We start from the raw sequence: 26,975 nt of genomic DNA, 5'->3' as shown, positions 1-26,975 counted from the left end.
CAACCATTCAGCTATTTTGTCTCTAGGAATCTGCCTCTCTATTCTGGACATTTGATAGAAATGGAACCGCACATTATGTGACCTTTTATGACAGGCTTCTTGCACTTAAAATGTTTCCAAAGTGCATGCACGCTGTACTACGAGTCAGCACCGCATTCCTATTTACAAGTGAACTCCATGAATGAATCCTGTGTCATTGTATGAAGAGGCCCCATTTCATCCATTCATCAGTGGACAGACATCCGAACTGCTTCCCATTTGGGGCTATGATGCACAAATTGGTGTACAAGCTTTTAGATGGAGGTCTCTTCAACTCTCTCGGAGATATGCTGAGGAATGGGATGGCTGGGTTATATAGCAACTCTAGGTTTATAATTAGAGTCAACAATTTTCCACAGCGGCTGCACCATTTCCCAGTCCCACCAGCAATGTTCCAGGGGTTCTAATCTTCCCCAACGCTTGGTGTTGTCTGGGTTTTTTATGCCTGCCATCTCAATGGGTGTGTAGTGATGGCTCACTGGGCTTCTGATTTGCATCTCCCCTCATACCTAACCCTAACCACCTTTTCATAGTTTGTCTGTCATTAGCATATCTTTTTGGGAGAAATATCAACTTGAAACCCTTGCCCAATTTTTTTTGGTAAGGTTGGTTTTTTTTTAATGATTCTTATTTTTTCCATTATAGCTGGTTTAGAGTGTTCTTGTCAATTTTCTACAGTACAGCGAAGTGACCTGGTCACACATACATATACAGATTCTTTTTCTCACATTATCCTCCATCCTGCTCCATCACAAGTGACTCAATATAGTTCCCAGGGCCATACAGCAGGCTCTCACTGCTTATCCACTCCAACGCGAAGGTTTGCATCTACTAACCCCAGATTCCCAGTCCATCCCACGCCCTCCCCCTTGGCAACCACAAGTCTGATCTCCAATTCCATGAGGTTCTTTTCTGTCCTTGCCCAATTTTTAATTGGTTTATTTGTCTTTATATTGTGGAGTTGCAACCATTCTAGATATACTTGGGATACAAGTTCTTATTAAACATAATTTGTAAAAAATGTGCTCCCCTTCTGTAGGCTTTTTCTTGAAGATATTCTCTAAAACACAAAAGTTTTTAATTTTCATGAAGCCCAACTTATATGTTTTCTTTCGTCACTTAAACGCTTTTCATTTTACAGCTCAGAAATCATTGTCTAATCCAAGATCGTGAAAAGTTACTTCTGTTTTCTTCTACAAGTCTGTTTTAGCTTTTACATTCAAATCAATGATCCATTTTGAATTAATTTTTGTGTACAGTGTGAATATTCAACTTCATTCTTTCACCTATGGATATCCAGTTATCACAGCACTAGTTGGTTTTTCTTATTGTTTTTTGTTTGTTTGTTTTGGCCTTTTAGGGCTGAACCTATGGTATATGGAAGTTCCCAGGCTAGGGGTCAAATTGGAGATGCAGATGCGGCCTATTCCACAGCCACAGCAATGTGGGCTCTAAGCTGCATCTTCGATCTACACCACAGCTGGTGGCAACGCCGGATCCACGACCCACTGAGCAAGGCCAGGGATCAAACCTGCATCCTCATGGATACTAGTCACATTCATTTCTGCTGAGCCACAACGGGCACGCCCCAGCACCATCTGTAAAAGGCTAGTCTTTCTCCTTTGAATTGTTTTATCACCCTTGTTGAAAAATCAATGACCGTAAATATGAGTTCGTTACAGGACTCTCAATTTCATACCTCTGATCTACACAAAGTTATACCAGTATCCCATGATCTTTATCCCTGTAGCTTTGTAGTAACTTCTGAAATCAGGAAGTGTGAGTCCTTCAACTTGGTTCTGCTTTTTCAGGATTACTTGGACTATCCGGGTCCCTTGCATTTCCATGCGAATTTCAGGATCAGTTTGTCAAATTCTGCCAAAAGGGCAGCTGGGAATACATTGAGTTGTGGGTCAATTAGGCTACTGAAATCGCCAACTATTACTACTGGAGTTTCTATTTCTCCTTTCAATGATGTCAGTTTTCACGTATTTGGGGGAACTGTTGTTAGATGCACATATGTTTGTAATTGTCACGTCTTGCTAATGGACTGACCCCTTCATCAATACAGAATGGCCTTGCCTCCTATGATAATCCCTTACTTAAAATTTATTTTGTCCGACATTAGTACGGTCACTACCAGGTCTCTTCTGGTTCCTATCTGTGTGGTATATCTTCTCCCGTCCTTTTACTTCCAAACTATTTCTGTTTGAATGTGAAATGGGTCTGTTGTAGACAGAACACAGTCAGATCATATTTACTTCATTCTGCCAGCTTCTACTCTTTTATTGGTGTGTTTAATCCATTAACATTGAAAGTAGTTACCGGCAGGATTTACATTTGCCATTTTACTGTGTTTTCTGTACGTCGTATGTCTCTGCTCCCCTTTTCCTCCATCACTGCTTTCTTTTGTATTAAATACATATCTTTGCGTACCATTTTAAGCTTTTGCTCTTTTATACTTTTTGGTTATTTTCTTCGTGGTTTATGCTGCCTTGACATTCACACAATAGCTCATTTTACTGGTACTCTGTATTTTTTCCATGGATTGAGTTACTGTCTACTATTCTTTTATTACAACCTGAAGGATCCCCTCGAATACTTCTTCCAGGGCAGGTCTGTTAGTGACCAACTCTCTGTTTTTATTTTCCTGAGATGTCTTAATTTTTTCTTCTATGTTGAAGGACAGTTTTACTGGATACAGAAATCTTAATTGGATGGTTGTTCTTTCAGCACTTTGAAAAAACCAGCTACTGGCTTCCATGATTTCTGATGAGAAGTCAGATGTCAATCTTACTGGGCATCCCTCGTACCTAGTAATTCATTTCCCTCTTGCTGCTTTCTTTGCTTTGGCTTTCAACAGCTCAACTGGGTGTAGACCATTTATCCCGGCGTAGTGACCGTCTTGGAGGTGCAAGTTAAAGTTTTACATTAAATTTGGCAATTTAGTGGCCATTGTTTCTTCAAGTATCCTTTCTCCCTCTTTTCTCCTTCCATTAGGCATGTCTTGGTACTCCGGAAGAATAAAGTTCTGTTCATTTTTCTTTATTCATTTGGCTGTTCTGCAAACTGTGTAATTTCAACTGACCTACTTGCAAGTTCACTGATTCTTTCTTCTGCAATTCCAAGCTGTTGTTGAGGCCCTTTAGAGATTTATTTTTTTCATTTCGGTTATTGTACGTTTCAACTCCAGAATTTCTACTTCGTCTTCTTTAAATAATTTTTCTCTCTTTATTTATAAACTCTATTTAGTGAGACATTCTCATATTTTAATTCTTTAGTCACAACTTCCTTTCATTCTGTGAAACATTTATAATTGCTGACCTAAAACATGTGTCTCGTAAGTCCAATATCTAGACTTTCTCAGGGACATTTTTAATTGTTTTTTTCCCTTGTGAATGACTTAAACTTGCTTGTTTCTTTTTGTGTTCCAATTGTGTGTTGAAACTGGATTTTAAATAAGACGGCAACTCTAGAAATCAGAATCCACCACCCCAACCAAAGGTTTGTTGTTGCTGCCATTTGCTTTTATTGTTCCCAACACGGTCCATTTCCTGGACTAATTCTATAAAGTCCATTTTCTCTATCATGCGCAGCCACTTAACTCTCTGCCCAATTTGTTTCAGTGGTCAGCTAATGATGGGATAGAGATTTCCTTAAATGCTTTGAACCAATATGTCTCACAGCCTTTGCTGTGGGCTCTGGGTGTGTATTGACACAGGCTCTCTATGCTCTGATAGACAGTTTACAACTCTGCATGTTCTTACTGCTATCAGCCGGAGATGAGAGACTAAGTCCTCCTCAAGTCTTACCTGGCTATGTGCACCTGGGCCTTCTAGATTCTAAGGAATATGTCAAAGCTTTTCAAAGCCCTCTACGGAGACCTCTTTTCCCAATTAGGCCTTTTAAGTTTTTAGGTTAACCTCTTGTTAACCCCAACTAGAGTAACCACCTGGGGAAGCTGTGCGGTCAAGCGATCAATTACCACTGACTATTTTTAAGAAGTGCCCTAAGGCTGTTTACATGGAATGAGTTCCAAGTCAGGAGCAATCAAAACGAGCTCTGAAACAGAGCTTTTCAGGGAGCCGCTAAGCAGATCATACGGTGACAATTTTCTGAGAATGGGGCATTTGGAGAACTCAGAATCTGCTCTGTCCCCTCTGGTAGCCTTTAGCTTTCAAGGCTACTATGGTGCTGGGAAGGGGCAATGGGAATAAATTTAAAGGCCACGAAGGTCACTGTTCTTACCACAGTTCAGTCTTTTTTCTTGTACAAACACCCCTTGGATTGCTGCGAGTCTTTGATCAATTTCCAGTGCTCTAAAGTAGTTTATTTTGACAATTTTCGCCTCATTCAGTGAAATTTTGTTCTCATTGTTGTTTCAGAAAAGAGAATTTACAGAATGCTCTTACTCCAACATTCCAGAGGTGGTTCCAAGATAAATGATATTTTTAAAACATAAAAATTAATGCAAAAAAAATCCCTGAACAAAATATTAAATTTCAAATTAGAACATGATCTGTAACAGTGTCATGCTACATTATATTGGAGCCTGACACAAAAGGAAAAATTAAATACTGATCCTGCCTTTCTAAAAAGCTGATACTTTGTTCATGAATTTTGCATTACTTTTTATTTTTTAAACCATATTAATATATTATTAATTTTGCATTACTTTTATTTTTTAAACTGTATTAATATACTATTTATTTATGTTGCTTAGTTTCTTAACACCTCCTTAAATTCTGTGCCTGAAGAATTTAGGCAACTTCCTTGCTAGTCTCTTTCTAGTCCCGACCCTGGAGAAGAGTGATTTTCAGACCACATCTCTGCTTCTTTAACTCCCCAAACTGAGAAATTAGTTCTAAATCACATTCATATTCTATTACAATATCTTGTCAAAATGATAATTCTAAAATCTGGCAGAAAAACATCCAGTATAAAGGTTTGGTGTCGAGCACAAATTAGTTATAATAAACAGAATTCTTAGTGCTAGCAGAGGCACATCAGGCCACTCAGTCTAAAACTCATTACTAGTCACCAGTTAAACGAATATAAAATCTTTAAAGAAATACTTGACAGTCTTTAGGAAATCAAATGCAATATCTGGCATGTCTGCTATACACCCTTCCCGAGATACTGTGCAGCACTAATAGAAAATACACCAAACTTAAAAATATCCATTTCAACCCACATCATTCTGCTGCACGATTTCAGTTCTCAAATTGGCTGCTTCTGCAAATAAACTGATAGAAATATAAGAATTAGAGACAAAAATATGTTTGGCTTAATACGTGGCAACATTTCCAACCTGAGAAGACAATTATTTGTGTGTAAAGAAAGACGGCCTGTCTTCAAAAGCTATTTTGAGTGAGTAATCTTAAACAGCTTAGCACAGATAATTAATTCTGGGTGATTTGAGATGACTTCTCTTCCACTGTCATTTAGCAGAGATAGTGCTCACACAAAGTTTTTAGATTAGTACTTTGCAGTAAGTCTGGTGAAGCGTGGAAATCTAACTTCCCTATTAAGTGTTCATTATTTGCTTCTGCTATTTTATCGCCATTGCTTGTAATCCATGGCTCCCTGTTCCAGGCTTTGTCCACGCCACTTTTAAAAAGCACTTAAAATCACTATATCAATATTAGCCTGTTTCTGGACAAATTTATCTGCCTTATTACAGGCTTCAGGGAAGCTAATACACTATGTTGGCTTTTCATTTCTGCAGGTAAGTCGAAGTTCCCAAAGTCAACATCCACCTGTCATGAGTATGGGCTTAGCCCTCAGCGCATCCACTGCTGGCTCACCATTAATGACCATGTGCACACACCGCTTTGTTTTTCTAAGAGAACTGAACCTGCTGGTTCAACGGGGCTACAGGTGCCCAAAGGGTGGCGAGACTAATAAGGAGACAGACGTCTTGAAGGGTCACATGGTCTATTCTCTATGGGACAGAGGAAATACATCTACCTGAAGAACAATACTCAATCTTAGGTTTAAAAAAAAAAATCACTCAAGAGATTGAGTGAACAATCTCTTCTTCTACCTAAACTGTCCATAAGGAGTTCCCACCGGGGCTCAGCGGTAACGAACCCAACTAGTATCCATGAGGACACAGGTTCAATCTCTGGCCTTGCTCAGTGGGTTAAGGATCCAGCATTGCTGTGAGCTGTGATACAGGTCGCGGATGTGGCTCAGATCCCACATTGCTATGGCTGTGGTGTAGACCGGCAGCCACAGCTCTGATTTGACCCCTAGCCTGGGAACTTCCATATGCCGCAGGTATGGCCCTAAAAAGACAATAAATAAATACATACATACATAAATAAATAAAGTTCATGTTAAAAAAATAAACTGTTAATAAAACATGAAATAGAAATAAGAAAAGAAACCAAAGTAACAATTCTTTACAGATGATGATTGTCTATTTAGAAAATTCAAGAAAAAGAGCCAAAAAAAGGTTAGAATGGATAAGAATTTCAAAAGCGCCCAGTTACATGATTACATCTTAAAACCAACAGCTTCCTGTATGTAAATTACTGGTTATACAGACGCCACAGTCTGAATGTCTGCATCCTCCCCAAATTCCTATGTTGAAAACCTAACGCCCAAGGTGATGGTATTAGGAGGCGAGCCCTTTGGGAGGTGACGGGGTCTTGCGGGCAGAACCCTCATGAACGAGATTAGTGCCTGAACAACAAAGGCCCAGAGGGCTTCTTGCTTGCCCCTTCCACCAAGCGAGGACAGAGCAAAAAGGGGCCAGGTATGAACCAAGACATAGGGCCCTTAACCACATCTGCTGGCACCTTGATCCTGGGCTTCTCAGCCTCCAGAAAGATGAGAACAGATTCCTGATATACATTGTTATAACATCCTAAAGGGACCAAGACAATATAATGTAACCATTATGCATAATATCTATAACTGATTGTCTGCATAACAACAGCCAATTAAAAGAGGAGAGTATAAAACACCCAGGAATAATTTAAATCCCCATTTTCCAAACATGATAGGGCATGTGGAAGAAGCCTGAAAACTGAGAGACTGCACAAAGCAATGAGAGGCACACAGAAGGGGCAAGAATGCCAATCTCCTGTGCATGCCACCTTCCTAATGCCACCTGCCAATCTCCTATATGCGCCACCTTCCTAATGTCACCTGCCAATCTCCTATATATGCCACCTCCCTAATGCCACCTGCCAATCTCCTGTGCATGCCACCTTCCTAATGCCACCTGCCAATCTCCTATATATGCCGCCTCCCTAATGCCACCTGCCAATCTCCTGTGCATGCCACCTCCCTAATGCCACCTGTCTACGTGCTCATTCAGGCTTCTATTATTCTCCTACCTTCCAGCAAACAGTCCAAAGAACCTTCATCTATAAGGAAGGTCCCTATGGCTGTGTCAGAGGCAGAAATGGTTAGAGGCTAACGGCTTGAGGAAGCAAACAGCTATGTATCCTCTCCCAGACCCGTCCTCCCATGCACCCCGCAAGGCTAGGTCTTTCTCCAGCAGAGAGTTCCTGGCTGCTGCTCTCCACTGGCTTCTCACCTTCTCTGGAGGGATCCATGACCACCTGCTGCCAGGTCCACACACATGTTTTCTCTTCTTTCTTTTTTTTTGTCCTTTTCAGGCCCACATCCACGGCACATGGAAGTTCACCAGCTAAGGGTTGAATCAGAGCTGCACTGGCCGGCCTATACCACAGCCAAGGGAACACCAGAGCTGAGCCGCATCTGTGACCTACGCCACAGCCTGCAGCAATGCCAGATCCTTAAGCCACTGAGTGAGGCCAGGGATCAAAGTGACATCCTCATGGATACTAGTGACATTCTTAACCACTGAGCCACAAAGGGAACTCCCCCACACCTGTTCTCAGGTTGGTACACACAAGATGGCCACCGAGCAAACAGGAGCCTTGTCAGCCAATGAGCAATTTCCCTTCCTCAAATGGGAACCAACCCAGGCACCTTTAGGCCACGGGGCTCTCTGGGGCTCAAGTTTCACCTCAGGGGTTGCTCTAGGTTCTTCACATTTTGACATTCCCCGAAAAAGAGCAGCATGGTTCCCACGTCAGCATCCTTTATTCGTCACAGTTCTATCTGTTCCTAGGAGACTTCAGGGAATCGAGCCTGAAAGAAGACTTTGCTGCTGGCCCCTTTCCTACAATAAGCAATGGGAACCATCAACAAAGACATCCAACCACCGCCACCACCCCCGCCTGGCCCGGCCCCCACTACTCCTGGTTTATGTAACGGTCTGGACTGGGTTCCAGAAGCCCTGAGAGGCCCTGAGCTGTACCTGAACCCAAGCCAACACATAAGGCCCAAGAGAAACACCATCACTCACAGATACAACCTCATGCTCCTGGAAAGGAGGGCCCAGGGTACGTCCAAGAAACCAGCACAAAAGAACGAGAGGGGTGGCTGCTGCTGAAGAGAAGCACCGGCCTCTAGCCTGCCTGCAGCGCCAGGGCCCCCACTGCCCCTCTGCCTGAGGGCTCTGCACTGGCTGCTCCCCACTGGGGAGGTGGCCCCCCAGACATCCGCGTGGCTCACTCTTCATCTTCTTCGGGGCTCTGCTCGGCAAGGAGGCCGCCCCAGTCCTGCAGGACACAGCCACACTCATTCCGCACCCTTATCAAAGGGACAGAGAAAATATTATAACTGTAAATTGGCCTACTAAATTCTTAATAAGAGGGAAGTCAGGGGCATATCCTCGGGGGTTGGCTGGAACAGGAGGGAAATCCTTTTGGAAGCCTTGAGCTTTTCCAAACAGGAACTTAAGGGGAACGGGGTCCTCCCAGGGCATGGCCTCAGGCCGCTGGAAGCCATGTTAGCGTTTTCTCACGTCTCTCAGTGTGTGTATGCATTTGTGAGGTGGGGAGTGGGGAGGGGCAAAACATTGTGTTGAAAGTTGCAGTTCTTATAGGGCAAGACTGAGGCCTAGTCAAGCAGAGGGGTCAGCGGGGCCTGACTAAAGTCTGGTCAAGGGGAGTGTATTCATGGATGGATGGGTGGATGGATGGATGGATGGATGGATGGGTGGGTGGATGGATGGGTGGGTGGATGAATGGGTGGGTAGGCGGGTGGATAAATGGGTGAGTTGATGGAAGGATGGATGAATGGATGGTTGGATGGGTAGGTGGATGGACAGATGGGTGGATAGGTGGGTGGGTGGGTGGATGGATGGATGGATGGGTGGATACATGGATGGATGGATGGGTGGGTGGATGTATAGATAGGTGGTGGATGAATGGGTGGGTGGATGCATGGATGGGTAGGTGGATGGAAGAGTGGGTAGGTGGGTAGGTAGATGGATGGATGGGTGGATCGATGGATGAATCGATGGATGGGTGGGTAGATGTATATATAGGTGGTGGATGAATGGGTGGGTGGATGGATGGATAGATGGGTAGGTGGATGGATGGGTGGGTAGGTGTTTGGATGGATGGATGGGTGGATAGATGGATGAGTCAATGGATGGATGGATGGATGGGTGACTGGAGAGTGGTGGAGGGGTTAGAAGGGTTGGTGGAAAAGGGGTCAAGATGGTAAGATCTAAAGCATCCAAATTCAGATATGAAGTAGAAATAACACCAGAGAAAAAAGGCAAAGGCTCCACTCTTTTCAACAACCTCCTCTCCAACATTCCTGTGGCGGACATAATAAGGCTCCCACTTACTCATAAAACTGCTAATGGGAACGAGTCAATAGTTCATCCTAGCCCTTCCCAGCCTGCAGGACATTTTCTGGGCCTGAGTTTGCTCCCTGTTTAGTGTTCACATTAAAGACGGATCCTGAGGAGTTTACAGGAAGGTCTCCTACGGAGCTGATGCTATCTGTTCCCATTAACTTTTTATTAATGAAGCATCTTTTGGTGGTTCCCTTTTCTTCCTTTCCCCTCGGCAGCTTTAACCCACTTTCCTCCCTTCACCGCCCCCGTCCCAGCCTCTCCACCTCCCGCTCACACTCGGATCCAAAAAAGCCCCCATTTGTGCAAGATCACAAGGCAGAGCTGGTTCTCCAGGTAACCACCTGATTCCAGCAGCTCCACGCAGCCCTGGGTTAGAGCAATTTGCATTTGCTCCGCAGCTCAACTACAACGTTGACCAGATTTCTTTTTCTGTCTTTTCATAGGACGTTAAAATAAGATAAAGCATTCTTTAAAGTTAACGTTTGAACATAATTAGAAGACACGGCACATCCAGGGTTTGTGGAGTCTTATGTGTGTATGATGGGAAGTGGGAGGGGGGAAGCGAGTCTTCCTTATTTAAAAAAGAATCCAAAATTACAAATACAAACTTCTCTGGCTGCAGGAGCAATTGCCAATGGCTCTCCCGGGGGGCTTGAACGAAGCTGGAGTGAGGGGCCCTGAAGCTTAAGATTCATTAGCTTCCCAGTCAATCCGCCTCTGCTGGGAGATATAAAAGACCAGCGAGGTTTATACCCGCAGCATTAAAATCTCTAGAAAACCGCTAAGCATAACAGTCTTCTATTACATCAATCCTCTAGATGCTATTCTTATCTCCCTTTCACAAACCTCCATCCCTGCTGTTCCCTCTAATTTGGCAGCAGCAATTCATTATAAAAGTCCATGTGCTGGGCTGGGGTTGTGCATCTTCCCCTGTTCTGGCTTCAACAACCCGGTACTGTGTCCATTATGTAAGAGCCAAAACAGGGACTTTAATGGAATACAAAAAGCAGAGTCGTAGTTCTTACATAACCCTTCACAAACCAGCCATAAGATCCGCCCCCAGATCTGGATATTTGGAATTACATAAGGTAGACAGAAAACACTCATTCAGCAGCTAGGTTTATTTCCGACCTTAAAGACAATAAAAGCTTTCTGCACTTAACCTGCTGCTCTGTATTAACATGGGCGAGCTTTGAATTTGATGGAGAAGACTATCTTCACTAAGACACAATCGTCTTCGCACGTAAACATAAAGAAAGACCCTGACACCACTGCTCAACTTCACGGCTACCACTGCACAAAGCAATGTCCCACTTAGGATTCCCTGACAGAGTCTCCATGGAAGCATGGTCCTCAGTAAACATCAACTCAGGACCATGGGTTGTTTTTTGGGGTTTTTTTTTTTTTTTTTTTTGATTTTTGGCAGCTTAAAAAAAAAAAAACTCAAGAAAAATATTTCAACAAAATACAAAAGTGTCCGATGCTATAATTCAACACATCTCCTTTGCAACACCATTTTTCTCTCTCCATATTTCTAACCACTCATTTTGTACTTAAACCACAACTCAGGTGGAGCCACACCTCAGGCTATAAAGGCACAAAATTCAAAGAAAGAGTGCTATCCATCGGGTCTCCCCCCGCCCAACAGTATCACAAGGAAGCTTTCAACGTTGCTAAGGTCAGATGTCACCAAAACGAATTAGACTTGTGGGGAGGGAGTCACAAAAGGACATTCTCGGACCTCGGTATATCTGTTATTTCTACTTCTGTCTTATTCTTTCCTGGAAAAAAAAAAAACAACCATAAATAGGAGCAGAGGTTTAAAGGGTGGAGGGATCTTGAATAACTGGCAGTTCGTAATTACTAAGTTTCCATCAGCTGTAAAAATAAAGTCATTCAATAGTTTACAAGCCATAAAGGGTGTCTGTGGGATCTTTTTATTACCATCCATAAGTAAAGAATTTTCACCAAGTTTCTTAATAGCCTCTACGAAACCTATTTTATTTTTCTAATGTTTGACAACTCGACCCAATGAGTTCAGAGAAAGGCCCTATATTATCCTAAAGAATACGCTTTATTGTCTTCAAGTAAAGTTTTGGCTAAAGCAAAAATTATGACTTATGACTCTGACTTATCTTCAGCCTCTCTTCTTAGATGCTCTGGTAATCACTTTCATAACTTTACCGATGAACACATATTTTTAAAAAGCACTTATATAACAGAGCGTACAGGCGCCTCTGGTATCCTGCCAAGAGCACTTCTTTCCGTGTTTGTATTTAAAATAGAATGGTAGTAACATCACTTGTGTGCCTGAAATTCCTTCTGTGCACAGGCTCAGAATGAAAAAAAAAAAAAAAAAAAGCGGGGGGGGGGATGTAGCAAACCATTTCACTGCTTTACCATTATAAAGCTCAAAGGAACTAGCACATGCCTACTATATTAAGACGAAGACGCAGAACAAATTATCCAAAGCTGGGGGTGTGTGGGGAGGCGGGGGAAAGGATTCGGTTCCACTAACCTCCAGCCCTTCTGAATCAGAGGCTGTTTAACCTGGCAGCAAGCGACGGTGCCAAACGAGCTGCAACACCTCAGCCTGAGCAGGATGTAGGCAGGAGGGAGTGAGTGCTGCGGCGGCAGAAAAGCCAGAGCGAGCCCCCGCTGCGGTCTCTCCCCAACTCCGCGCGGGTTCCCAGAAGGCAGGCACCGGAGCCCGGGCCGACCCGACGGTGCAGAAGAGGATTCGCTCACCTGGGTGGGCAAGAGCCGAGAGAGATGGCCAGGCTGCCACCACTGCCCTTAAAGAGCCCCTCATCCCGGACCAGGCTGCCACACGCCGCCGCCGCCGCCGCCGCCGCCGCCTCCAGCTCGAGTTTTCTATTTGGCGACGGGTCTGGACTCTGCCCACCGGCCAAGGAGGTCCGCCAAAGGGGTGGCTCCAAACTTGCCGCGAGGAGCCAGCCGAGGCGGCGCAGGTGTTGGAGGCGGGGACGCCCCCGCGCCCAGCGCCGGCCCGCCCGCCGGGTCCCGCCGCCCGCCCACGCCCGCCCGCGCCCCTCGCTCACCTCGCGTCGGCACCGCCCAGGCCGCCGCCCCCGCTCGGAGCGCGCCGTGGCCGCTGACGGGGACCTCCGACCGGACGCCCAGGCGCCCCCCGGACGATGCAGCGGCCGCTCCTCCGGCCGCCTCGCCCGGACAAAGAGAAGCCGCGGGGCGGGCGGCGGCCAAGCCCGGGCCTCGGAGCGCGCCGCGCAGCCCGCGCAGCCCGCGCGCCTCGCTCGCGAGGTGCGGGCGGCGGTGACAGCGGCCGGGCGGCGAGCGGGCCCGCGCGGGAGGGCGGCGCGGGGCGGAGAGGCGCGCACCCCCTCCCGGCCGCCCCGAGACGCACACGCCGGGGCCCGCGCCCCGCGCCCGCAGCCCCGCCGGGGAGCCGCTGCGCCCTCTGCCGGCCGCGGGGCCGCCCTGCGCGCGCCGTCCCGCTGCGGCTCCGGGCAGCCCCCACCGCGCCACCGAGGCCAGGAGCCTGCCGGCGACCCCAGCGAGGTGGCCGGTGCTGCAGGGCAGGGGGCTTCGAGGAGCAGGACCTGCGGTCTTCCTCTGAGGGAGAAGAGGGAACGGCTTCGAATGCGGGGGCAGCAGCACGAGTTTGGGCTCAGCACGGGGAACCTCGAGGGCAGTGGGATTCCCGAGGCACGAGGAGCCCGAAATGATCCTCTAGGAAGGTTTGTGGGAAAGGCAGGCTTTTCTTTCTAGAATCGGGTTTAGTTCTATATTTAATAAGCTCCAGTTGTGCCTAACACTGGCCGAGGGGTTCCAGAGACCCTCTCGGTAATAAATGTATTAACCACTTCCCAAAGAAACGCTCCCAGGGAGGCTTGAAAAGGCAGGGGAGGGCTGAGACCTTTGGCTGCCTCTGGTTCAAACAGCAACGCAATAAGCATTATAAAATGGAATCGCTGGTGCTGGTGGTCGCACTATTTAGGTGTTGGGGGTTTTTTAAGAGTAGTGGGCTCTCTCTTTCCAGATCACCATGTTAAACAATGTTTTACACCGGTTCATGTCTGAAACACTGCTGGACCACCAGGCAAAGGGAAATCATGAAACGGTACCTTTTTCTGCACACCACTGTCTTTTCAAATGATTCTAACAGCTCTCCCTTCTCCTCTGGAAGAATCTAGGGCAGATTTCATAGCTTTTCCTGTCACTTTCCAGTGCTAATAAACAGTCGGTTTCTTTGGTATTAAAAAGTCCCATCCAGTCCAAATCAAAACTTCGGTCCCGTTTCCCGCTCTTGCCTCCCACCGGCTCCTCGGGAAACCCAAGCTCAGAAGCCTTTGAGGCCTTTCCCTTCCGGGCTCCACATCCTGGGCCGGCTCGGTGCAGACTGGCTCCTCCAGGGTGGTGGGTGGGGAACCGGTCCTACCCGGGCTCTGGTCCTGGCTTCGGGTCAGCTTCTCTGCGGGTGTCTCTGCGGCGTCATGTGACCTGGCGGGCCGAGCCTTCCTCCTCGGTCAACCACCCGGGTCAGCCATCCAGGTCAACCCAACCATCCGGGTCAACCATCCGGGTCACTGGCACAGCAGCACGCCCTCTTCGTTCCCTGCTCGCAGGAGGCTCTGATCGGCCTCTAGGAAGCTTGTCATGTAGGAGTCAGGAGGCTGCGGGTTCAGGTATGCCCGCAGACCCCAGGTGGTCCACGCCAAGCCCTCTGCGGACTTCTCCAGAAGCCTTTCTCTGCATGCAGTGGCCGTACCCCTCCTCTCCCTCACAGCACTCTGTAATTCTTGCTACCAACCTTCTCCCACTCCCCCCTCTCCCTAAAATTGGGCTGAAGTCAGAACCCTTATGCAGCAAATCCTGCAGAGGTGGCCCAGTGCCTCTATTTAGAGTGTGGAGAGACCTCTTTCTGCGGTGGCCATGGACTTGGGCCTCTCACATCTCCAGAGTGTAACTAACTGATGGGCCTCCAGCAGTCACACCTTTGATCTACCCTGGTGCTCACACCAAGGTCGCACACCCCCCCAAGCCGTTCCCACCAAGGTCGCACACCCCCCCCAAGCTGTTCCCACCAAGGTCGCACATCCCCCCAAGCCGTTCCCAGCCCTGGCTGACTCTGGTGGGAGCACTAGGTGATGGGCCATGTCTGCCTAACGGAGGACACAGCTCTTGGGCAGTCTTTGTCCTCAAACTCTCTATTGTCCTGCCAAGGCTTTCTCAGAACTGCCTCCAGCCCTTAAATTCTCAATGTCTGCTTTTGTTTGTCTTTTTTTTTAGGGCCCCACCCACAGCATACGAAGTTCCCAGGCTAGGGGTCCAATCCAAGCTGCAGCTGCCGGCCTACAACGCAGCCACAGCATTGTGGGATCCAAGCCAGGTCAGCAACCTACACTGCAGCTCAGGGCAACACCAGATCCTTTACCCACTGAGCAAGGCCAGGGATTGAACCCACATCTTCTTGGATACTGCTCGGTTCCTTATAGCTGAACCACAACGGGAATTCCATAGTTATTTTTATTTAATCTGACAACATCCATCTTTTCATTTGTAAATATACCTCATTTAATTACTTATTAATTATTATATAACTATATTAATTATTTGTATAGTTGAACCTACTCTGCCATACAATTGTGAGCTTTCTACCGGTCCTGCTATTTTTTTTTTCCATATTTTCTGTCTCTCTTAGAATGATTGATTGTCCTTACCTCATTTCTATCTTCACATGGCACCACGTCTACAAATCTTGGTTAACAATTAACTCTCTCCTCAGGCTTCTGTTGCCACTTCGCTGACGTCAGCTACTGGTTCAGTTGTTACACAGCATGAGAAGACACAGAAGAAGGTACATATGCTGTAAAACAAATAACACGGGTGAACCCATAACCCAGTCAATCACTTGCATCCATCCTAACTCCTCTGTCCCCCTCCCTGCCCTCGTTCCGCCCCTAAAGGAACCCACATCCTGAATTTTACGCCCTTCATTCTCTTTCTTTTGAAACAATTTCATCACATGTGTGTGTAACTGAATAACATATTGGTGAAATTTGGATTTTTAGGCTTATAAAAATGGCATCATACCTAATGGGAGTCTGCAACTTGCTATGTTCACTCAGCGTTATGTTTCTAAGATTCGCCTGTATTATGGCACATAATTGACGTTCAGTCATTTCTCACTGCTATTAATATCCATCGTTTTCCTATTCAGTTGCTTTCCACTTTTTTTAAAAATTGTGAATTCATATGAACAGCTCATAAAAATCACCTTGTGTATTGGAAAGCCTTCAAGATTATCTAAATGTTTGTGCGGTGTACCAACAGAAGCATTGGCTGTACCAGTGTACGTTTCCACCAGCAAGGGTAAGTGTGTACCCCACTTTTTCTCTTTCTCCCCAACACAGGACATGGCAAGATGGTGGAAATAAATGATATCTCAGTGTGGTCCAACTTGGTATTTCCCTGATGACTAAGGAAATAGAACCACTTTGGGCTATGTGCCATCCGTATTTTCTCTGCTGTGAAATACCAGTCCACATCTCGTGCACATTTTTCAGTTGTATTTAGGCATTTGCCTCATAGATTTATAGAAGTTCATGACATAATTCTTTGTTGATGGTTTATATTACCAATACGTTCTCCCAGGGAATGACTTAATGTTCATGTTCTTTATGGTATTTTTGGAAGAAGTCTTCATTTCATTTCATTTCATTATTTATTTATTTTTGTCTTTTTCTAGGGCCGCACCCGCGGCATATGGAGGGTCCCAGGCTAGGGGTCTAATTGGAGCCGCAGCCGCTGGCCTACACCACAGCCACAGCAACGCAGGATCCGAGCCACGTCTGCCACCTACACCACAGCTCACAGCAACGCCGGATCTTTAACCCACTGAGTGAGGCCAGGGATTGAACCCGCAACCTCATGGTTCCTAGTCGGATTCGTTTCTGCTGAGCCACGATGGGAACTCCTGAAGAAGTCTTGATTTTAAAATAGTCAAATTTATCAACTCTTTCTTTCCTGAGTTTCTATGTGTTTTTAAAGAAATTCTAAGGTTAGAAAAATATTCTCCAATATTTTATCCTAAAAGTATTAAAGTCTGCCTTTCATATTTTTAGTCCTTAATCAACTGGAACTGATTTTTGGGTTTTGTGTGAGATGGGAATCCAATTTCCATTTTATCCATGTGGATACTCAGATGGTCCAGACCATTTAGGAGACAGGTCCTTCGCCCCTCAGGGATCTCCAGTGGCCCTTCTGCTGCACGTCAAAATTCCATTACTATGCAGGAGGCTTCTTTTCTTCTTCTGGTCAGCTTGTCTATTTCTATACCCAGACCCAAAGCTTAAAGGCTGCAGATTCAGCATCGGTCTTTATATCAGGTAGGGCAAGTCCATCAACCTTATGCTTCTTACCTCTTGAGAGCCAGCCTTGTCAATGGTCAGTTTCAATGAAAATTCCATTCAGCTTTTATTTCGAATTTGAAGATAACAACTTCATGATACTGAGTATGTCTCTCCCGAAGGAGAGGGTATTTCTTGAGTGCTCTTCAATGTCCTCCAGTAAGATCTTATCATATCCTGTGTATAGATCTGGCACATGTTTTGTTGAAAGTATTCCTAGAGTGGCAGCGTGCCGGTTGGCTTGTCCCCCATAAAACCCGTGCATCTCTTCCTGGGCCCACAGCTGCCCAGAGAGCATCTGTTCACCCCAGCAGTGACGGTGCAGCCTCTCGTAGCTCCTACCTTGAAAGGATCACTGCCTTCCCTGGACTCAGCTCTCCCTCCCCCTGCCCTGACCGCTGCTCCGCCGTGGGAGTGGCCCAGCTTTGATCATCCAGATAAGTACAGTGATCTCAGGAACCACCTAGCCACCAGCTGAAAGGAGCTTGGGTCACCGGATGACCTCTGAAGTCCAAGAGCCTAGACCAGCCACACTAGAAACTTCCCTCTGATAGGGGCCATGCTATGTGGGGGTATTTGTTACGTTGTGTTGTCTTTTTTATACCCTGTTAGATTCTGTTTAGTGCTATTTTACCTAGAATTTTTACGCCTCTGCTTAAGAGTGAGATTGAGCTGCAATTTTCCTGTATTCTTGTGTTTTTCCTTTGTTTTGAGGCCATCAAATGCATTAAGAACATTCCCATTCTTCCAGTCCCCTGGAGGAATTTACATAAGCTGAAATCATCTGTTTCTAGAAAATTTCGTTGAACTCGTCCGTAAAACCATCTGGATTGTATGTTGTTCTTGTTGGGGAGAATTTCTACTGTAGAGTGATTTGATTTTAATACTTTCTTTATTAATGCGTAATAAGTGCTATCGCAATGCAGTTGTAATTTCCACTTTTTCTATTGCTAATGGACTGGATCATCGTTCCATACATCTATTAAGTGTGGGCTTCCTATTTCGTGCGTTGCCAGTTGATGCCTTTTTCCTGCTGTGATCATTTAGATTCCTTCAGCTTCCCCTCCCACTGCGGGTGGAACACCATTCCCCACCGCAATGACGCTGGCCTCGGCCACACGGCTTGCTTCGGCCAACAGAAGGTTAAGCAGCCACGACACAAGCGACAGGTTTAATTCTGCTTGCTCTCCCTGGCTCATCTCTTGCGCGCTTATCACCATGAGAACCAGCCCTGGGTGCTCCCCGATGAGCACACCTGGAACGGACCTCTACCCCAGCTGCATCCCGGAGCCAAGCCCAGAGAACCTGCAGCCTGAAGCAGCGTCACCCAGGCCAACCTAAATCAGCCACATCAGAGCTGGCTGGCAGACGGGTGCGAGGATGAAGGCTGTGGTTCTAAGCCGCTGAGTTTGAAGGGGATGTGTTAGACGGCAATATTGTAGCAATGGCTGGGTGACACAGTTCTTTATCTATGAAGGTGTTAGAGAGTTCTTACCAATTTTTGTAATTATTAGCCCATATAATTGTATTTTTAATTATTTATTTATTGAAGCATAGTTGATTTACAATGTTGTGTTAGTTTTGGGTGTATGGTACAACGCTTCGGTTTTTTATACATATGTGTGTGTATATATATATACGTCTGCGTGTATATATATATATGTATATATATTCTTTTTCAGATTTTTTTTTCCTTTACAGGTTATTAGAAAATAACCTGTAAAGGAAAACACAGTGGAGTTCTCTGTGCTGTAGGTCCTTGCTGTTATTTACTTTATATGTCGTAATGCATTGTATTAATCCCAATCTCCTACTTTATCCCTCCCCCTATAATTTTAACATATAATTATAATTAGTACGTAAGTAACTTACAACATTATGCTGTATCACTGTAACTAGTACTCCATGCTAGAATTTGTCTTGTATTTCAATGGTGTTTTTTAAATTTCCATAGGAAAACTCTCATTTTTACTTAAGTGGGTACATTTTTTCCTCTGTTAATCTTTGACTACTTTTGACCCTAAACGGTTCCAGTTCTGAGATTTAAAAATAATCAGTTATCTATTTTTCTGAAACATTAAAAATATGTACTCCCCGTAATCTATCTGATGTAAGAGAGGTATATGAATCTTTCTTAGATCCTCATATTTTTTTCCTGATTTCAATGTACTATATCTTAACTCTAAAGTTAATCCCAGTTCCAATTGGAAAAAAATGTTTAAATTGAAAACTCATTAAGATTATATAACAGTCACCCTTTCAACTGACATATTTGTTTTGCTTTCAAGTTTTAGTTAAATTAGCAAACCAGTTTTACTATCCCAATTACTTTGTGTTTAACCGAGCTGAAATGAAGCTTTCGTTTGCTGCCCACTTCCTCTAGAGGAATCGAATTCACCACGGTCATCCAGTGATCCACATCTTTGTTCCTTATTAACCAAAGCAGTGTAATCACTTCCCAAGATTTTCTTACTACTCCCAGTTCCTGGATTATCTTAGGATCCTCTTATCTGCACAGGTGCGATGGAGGAGGCATGCTGCCTCGTTAGAAGGACTAGAAAAGGGCTCTGTGAGCAGCATCGCTGTAGTGAAGGTATCTCCTGGGAGAGAAGCTGTGGCCCCCGTGGAGGCTCCCCTGATTCTCCAGTGGGAACTCGCTTGTCCCTGTGGTCCCCAGGCCGTGTGTGGGTGGGATTTGCATTGCCTTTGTTTACATGTGTGTTCACCCCACGTGACGGTGAGTCCCCAGTTGGCAGTTACTCATGTCTAGGGGTCCAGCACCCACTGTGGTCCTTGGCTTCTAGCAGATGCTCAGTACATGTTGGTTGATTGATCATCTGACCGGAAGCCTGCACTGGGTGATATGAAAGGGACAGTGGGAGCCTACCTCTTTCCCTTTCCTCTCTGTTAGACCATGACCAATATGTAATTCATGTAAACTCACACCAGCTCTTTCCTTTATAGCTCTCATCTCGGTTGTTACTGGAGTGCCCAGGCACCAGGCAGGACATAGGAAAGTGGGAATTTAAAAATTATCCCTGGAGTTCCTTTCATGGCTCAGTGGTTAATGAACTGGACTAGCATCCGTGAGGAGGCAGGTTCAATTGCTGGCGTCGCTCAGTGGGCTAAGGATCCAATGTTGCCATGAGCTGTGGTGCAGGTCACAGATGCGGCTCGGACCCCACGTTGCTGTGGCTGTGGCGTAGGCCGGTGCCTGCAGCTTCTATTCGACCCCTCATCTGGGAACATCCATATGCTGCCCGTGTGGCCCTAAAAAAACAAAAAATAGAAAAAAAATACATAAATAAAAATAATCCTGAGTGTCTAAGTTATTCTAGCACCATGATGTACTGAACCGAGTGGGGTCGGGGGCTGCTTAGGATCCAAGTCCAGCTCCTCCCCTTAATACCCAGCTTAGAGGAAGTCACTTCATACCCCAGGGCTGCGATTTTGCCATCTGGGAACGTGCCACTGCCCTGCACAGTCCTTGGTTCTCTACAGGATGACGGTCACACCCCGGGGGCACTGAGTGCCAGCTGTCAGTTACTGGATTAACAACCTTGGGCAAGTTCTTTAACGTCATTGATGCTCAGTTTCTCTAGAATGAATAATACCCACTCTTGCAAAGTGGTTGTGAAATGTAACTGAGGTTGGGTAGATGAAGCATGTGGCACTGTGCTTCGCCCACAGGAGAGTCTAGACCGGAACCTCAGTCTTATTCATCTAGCCCTGTCCTTACACACAGCGGATGCTCACCTCTCTCTCTCTCTCTCTCTGTCTCACACACACACACACACACACACACACACACTATGGTAGAACAGGTGCAGACAGCACAAGTCCAATTTCAATGAATTTTCCCCATGGTTTTGGTACCCTCATTGCCAAAGAGAGAGGCTATCTTAGAGTCAGTGATTTCATAGTCGTGTTAAATTCTTGATGTCTTACAATCATTTAAAAATATTCTCTATTACTCAGTCATTAAAAAGAATGTAATACTGTCATTTGCAGCTACATGGACAGACTTAAAAGATTCTCATACTAAGTGAAGTAAGTCAGAAAGAGAAAGACAAATACCGTAAGATATCACTTGTATGTGGAATCTCAAATATGATGCAAATGGACATATCTATGAAACAAAAGCAGACCCACAGACATAGAGAAGAGACTTGTGGCTGCCAAGGGGGAGGGGAGGGAGGAATGGAGTGGGAGTTTGGGGTTAGCAGACGCAAACTATGATTCATAGGGTGGATAAACAACAAGCTCCTACTGGAGTTCCCCTCATGGCTCATTGGAAAGGAATCTGACGAGCATCTCTGAGGACGCAGGTTCAATCCCTGGCCTCACTCAGTGGGTTAAGGATCCAGCATTGCCGTGAGCTGTGGTGTAGGTCGCAGACGCGGCTCGGATCTGGCATTGCTTTAGCTGTGGTGTAGGCTGATGGCTACAGCTCCGATTTGACCCCTAGCCTGGGAACCTCCATATGTTGAAGGTGTGGACCTAAAAAGACAAAAAAAAAAAAAAAAAAAAAAGAAAGAAAGAAAAAAAAAAGGGTCCTACTATATAGCACAGGTCACTCTGTTCAACATCCTGTAATAAATCATAATGGAAAAGAATATGAAAGAGAATCTACGAGTATAAATGAGTCACATTGCTAGACAGCAGAATCTAACAGCTCTGTTACCCCAAACACAGCAGCCCAAAGGCAGAAATTATCAAACCGCCATCCTGTCCTTCAGATTCTGCTTTTAGAAAGTAGCCAAGGATCGAAAACAAAGTCTAAGTCCAGCAGCAGATGGCTCTGGAGAATATATACATATATATATTTGAAAATTAAATAAAATAAATAAAAAAATTTTTAATTAAATAAATAAAACTAAATTTGAAAATATATTCCCTAGGTAATCCCCCCATGTCCAGTGAAATGAAAAATAGCCAGATATACAGAACCCGGAAATTGGAGTAATTAGGTCCTTTAAAGCCTAGACAAAAATACCATTAAAGTGTAGGTCTATTCAATAATTTTTAATTGTAAAGAATATTTAATACACGGTAATGAATATTACATGATGACACAATAAAATAATATCACCAACTGTTCAAAATGTTGTTTCTGTGTTACTTGACATCCTAGATCTGGATACTAAGGTTTGTGATGGTTTTGAAACAAAACCCATCTACCTACAAGGCAATTCATTTTGAAATCGGCTATTCAAACTTGCAACAGCTTTCAAAGCACAGAGGGAGAATATCAATGATTCAACTATGGCCTCAAATTGGATTTTGCAATCGGTGATTTGGGAGAAGTTTGGGCGCAACTTTTGAGGCAGCGCTAACCGCTCGTGTGGCCAGCAGAGGGCAACAGGACCCACGGAAAAGGGGCGAGAGCCTCAGCCAGGGGTTTCGATCAGGCTGCCCAGGAGGGGGCGCCCAGGCCACGGCCAAGGGGAAGGACGCTTCCGGGCCACGAAGAGCACGGGGGTGGGGGGTGGGGGGGGGGGGGGGTGAGGGCGGGGGCGGGAGGGGGGGACAGTGAGGAACGGAAAGATGGGTCCCTCTTCCCTTGAAGGCACCTCAAGTCCGCTCCTCTGGACCGCTCTTGCCCGGAGGCTGTGGGGACCCCCCTCCCTCCCTCCTTCCCTCTACTCATTCAGGACTCTGTTCAGGGGTCCCCCCCATGGGGGAGGCCTCCGCCAGCTAAAACAACACCCTTATTTTCCCTCAGGCACTGATCGCTGTCACCCGCAGTATTGCATCAGTCTGCAGTGGTGGGTCTGCACTTGACTAGAATGTTCGTGGGAGCAGGAATCTTGAGCTTCTGGTCCACGACTCTGCCCCCAGCCCCTGGAACGGTGCCCAGCACGTGTAAACACTGGAATGTTGAAATGAGAGTATGCTACACAACCTATTGATGAGACAAAAGGAAAGACCAGAGAACCAGGGCAGAGCCTGAAGGGTGTGCCCATCAGATCCGCCGGCAGGATGGAACGGATCCCTTTACCTGCGTGCAGATTTGTTCCGCACACAGAATGCCCCCCTCGCGTAGAACCATCGCGTTTTCTCGCTGCCTAGTCGGTAGTACTCTTACAACATCCTGGTGGAACTTTTTCTCACCCCTTTTATGAGTTAAATAAATAAAGCCCAGAAGAATTCTCGCTGTGGCCCAAGAATCTGTAGTGGCTCTGCTACCGAGGCACGGGTTCAATCCCTGGCCCTGCCCAGTGGGTTAAGGATCTGGCATTGCTGCAACCTGTGGTGTAGGTTGTAATTGTGGCTCAGAGTCAATCATGGGGACTTCCATGTGCCGAGGGTGCTGCCATTAAAAAAACAAGAAGTAAAAAGAAAAAGATAAAAGTAAAGGATCTTACTACAAGTCACGTGAAAGAACAGAGAGGACCAGCACCCAAGCAAGACCGACTCTTATCGCCGTGCTCTGAGATCACGTTGTTCCAAACATAGGGTCTGCAACCTGAGCCTTTTGTCCTATCCCCAGGGTCAGCAGTATAGACTTAGTCACCACAGCACCTTGGGAAGGGATTCAGCATGTTTGCAGAGACCAGTCAGCTTTGCCATGGACTCCGTTCAGGGTCCGTGTATCAATCGTTCTCTAGAAATAAACCCCAGCACATGATGCTTCGGAGCAAGTGCATACTGAATGTCAAGAAAAAAGACAGAGGGCTGCGTTGTCAAAGACGCGGCTGCCATCCGGCGTTGCCATGGCTGTGGTGTAGGCTGCAAACTGCAGCTCCAATTCAGCCCCTAGACTGGGAACCTCCACAGGCCGCGGCTGCCGCTCTAAAAGGAAAAAAAAAAAAAAAAAAAGGCTTGGTTTGGTATCTCCTTGGCCCTAAAGGATGTAATTAATTGTGTGCTAAGAGGAAATGACATTTTTTTGCCTCTGAAAATTATCTTACATTTTGAAAATGTATTGACTTTGCTGGTTCTGAGACCAAATCATATGAAAACTACATGCTTTTTTCTGTCAATGATTTAAGAAAAAAACCCTAAACTCGTATTTTACTATTAGAACTGCAGAGTTCTTCTCTGTCTGATCACCATTTAGACTCACTGGGTTAAGGAGCTGGTGGTGTCACTGCTGTGGCTAAGTTCACGGCTGTGATGCAAGTTCAGTCCTGGCCCAAGAACTTCTACGTGCAGCCAAAACAATAAATAAATAAAAATGAAATAAAATAAAAATCACCATTTAAATCACAAATTACACCTGGCATGCATAATTCTCATTTATTGGGAGTTCCTGTCATGACTCAGTGGAAACAAATCCGACTAGCATCCGTAAGGATGTGGGTTCAATCCCTGGTCTTGCTCAGTGGGTTGGGGATCTGGCGTTGTGGCTCGGATCCCATGTTGCTGTGGTTATGGCATAGGCCAGCAGCTGTAGCTCCGATTGGACCCTTAGCCTGGGAACTTTCTTTTTTGCTTTTTAGCGCCACACCCGCAGCATATGGAGGTTCCCAGGCTAGGGGTCCAATTGGAGCTACAGCTGCCTGTCTACACCACAGCCACAGCAACGCCAGATCCGAGCCACATCTATAACCTACACCACAGCTCGCGGTAACACCAGATCCTTAATCCACTGAGCGAGGCCAGGGATTGAACCCATAACCTCATGGCTCCTAGTTGGATTCATTTCCGCTGCACCACAATAGGAACTCCTGGCCTGGAAACTTCTATATGCCACAAATGTAGGCCCTAAAAAAGCACACACACACAAAATTCTCATTTATTGCAAAATCCAAGTCTACAGACTATTCTGTTAAGAATTGAAACAATGGCCATGTTACATTTTTGTTCTATTTTATAGTTGATAAACACCTTGTCCGCATCCTCGTGGGAACCCAGCCAGGAAGATAACATTTGAGCAACAAGGAGCTGAGCAAGTGGAGAAGAGCTTAAACCCAGACCGCACTCCTTGCCCCATGGGCTTCACGCGGTTCCCTCTGTTCTCGGGCTTCTGCAAAGGGCCTTGAGGACAGTTTCAACTGGCCCTGATTTTTTTTTTGCTAAAGGAGGAAACAGCAATTTGGAGACAAAATAAAACATTTACCGTCAGAAAGAGAATTCTTTTTATTCCTGTCTTCCTCCAAAAAGTCATAGAACTTATGACTAAGTTACCCTGTTTGCGTTCTTGCTGTTTTATCTGGCTTTGGTCACTTTTCCTCCCTTCCTTCAATCCAAGTTACTCTGAGACACAATGAATCACTGAAACACAGACGTCAGGCCACCAAAGAGCAGGTCTAGTCAATGACTGTCCCCAAATCCTGACGCTTACTAATTAGCAGGTTATCAGAACGTTTTATCTTCAAGTATGTAAAACATCACTGCCTAACCAGCCGGTGAAGGTTGCCTGGTGTCTACTCAACTCTTCAGATGGAGAGCTGTTTATGGGCAGGGCCCCTGGCTTATTCAGCCCCACGAGGCCCTCAAGGCCTCATGAGGCACCTGGCACACGAAGGCATTCAGTGAATGCATGATGAGTCTAGGCGGGCTGGACGGCCAAACCCTAGGCCCTGCCAATCCAACAAGACTTCGTGAGGTGTGACATACTGCAAGGTCAACCGAGCGTCCCCAGCTGGTGCCCCAACTTCCTCATGGACCCCCCCCCAGTCAATGCCTTTGCATGGCAGTACCCCCGTCACTGCCCTGCCCCACCTACCCACCTCTTCCTCTGACCAGCCTGTGAGGAAATGGGAGGCCAGACAGGGCATGGGTGTACCCAGGGAGGCTCCACCAACATTAAAACGGCTCAGCCTGGACTGTTTGTATCCAGAACTGACTATTCTTGCATTCTAACATTTATACATGTTAATGGGCACATGATCGCTTTACCAAAAAAAAAAAAATCTACTCAACTAAAATGTGTCTAATTCTGGTCAGTACTGAAACCTGGATTTTTACAGAGTTAAAATCGATGATTTATACTATAAACTATTGCGTGTGCTCATTTTTTTACAACGTGTGACCCACAGAATCGCCACAGTCAGGTCACACTGACTTTTATCACGCTGGTTACTATCGTTTGCTCAGCACTGGCTGCGCATTGGTTACTTGAGCCAATCCAACTTTTCATTACTATTAATTGTGCTCTGATAAACACATGTGTGCAAACTGCCTTCTTTCATCTCTTAGTATTCCTTAGAATCTATTTCCTCAGACTATACTCCTAGAAATGAGATTTAATAAGATTACAGGGCAAAAGAATGCACTGACACACCTCCGCATATCTCCATGTTACCTTCCAGAAAGATGGGGACAAGTTGCTGGTTTCAATCTGGCAATGATTTTTTAGGCAAGAGTTTTTATTAACTAATTTATTTATTTATTTGTCTTTTGTCCTTTTAGGGCCGCACTGGCGGCATACGGAGGTTCCCAGGCTAGGAATCTAATCAGAGTTGTCGCTGCTGGCCTACGCCAGAGCCATAGCAATGCCAGATCTGAGCCGTGTCTCTGACCTACACCACAGCTCATGGCAACATTGGATCCTTAACTCACCGAGTGCGGCCAGGGATCGAACCCGCAACCTCACAGTTCCTAGTCGGATTCGTTTCTGCTGCACCACAACGGGAACTCCTAGGCAAGAGTTTTTAAAATCTTACTTTAAGAAAGTTGAGGTCTTAGAATTTAAGGACTGGGGAGTTAAGGACTGGTTCCGTGGGTTAAGAACCCAAATAGTATCCATGAGGATGTGGGTCGATCCCTGGCCTCACTCAGTGGGTTAAGGAAGGATCTATGGTGTAGGTCACAGATGCGGCTCAGATCCTGCATTGCTGTAGGCCAGCAGCTCCAGCTCCGATTTGACCCCTAGCCTGGGAACCTCCATATGCCAAAGG

General features: G+C 45.8%; 1 protein-coding gene across 7 annotated transcripts in view; it reads right to left on the bottom strand.

Annotated features, from left to right (window-relative positions):
- The window catches only part of MTUS2 (microtubule associated scaffold protein 2), a 496,219-nt gene extending 479,782 nt beyond the window's left edge, over positions 1–16,437 (bottom strand). For 2 of the 7 annotated variants that reach the window (XM_021065171.1, XM_021065174.1), the window contains exon 1: positions 15,439–16,437. The gene's annotated coding sequence lies outside the window, so the exon portion shown is untranslated. Of the gene's footprint in view, positions 1–12,254; positions 12,600–12,798; positions 13,024–15,438 lie in introns of those variants that run through there. The other 5 variants (XM_021065169.1, XM_021065172.1, XM_021065170.1 and 2 more) reach the window with 4 other exon arrangements.

Source organism: Sus scrofa, chromosome 11, assembly GCF_000003025.6.
Source record: "Sus scrofa isolate TJ Tabasco breed Duroc chromosome 11, Sscrofa11.1, whole genome shotgun sequence".
Lineage (NCBI taxonomy): Eukaryota > Metazoa > Chordata > Mammalia > Artiodactyla > Suidae > Sus > Sus scrofa.
Note: the sequence above shows the minus strand (reverse complement) of the source record. Positions and strands in the feature narration are given on the sequence as shown.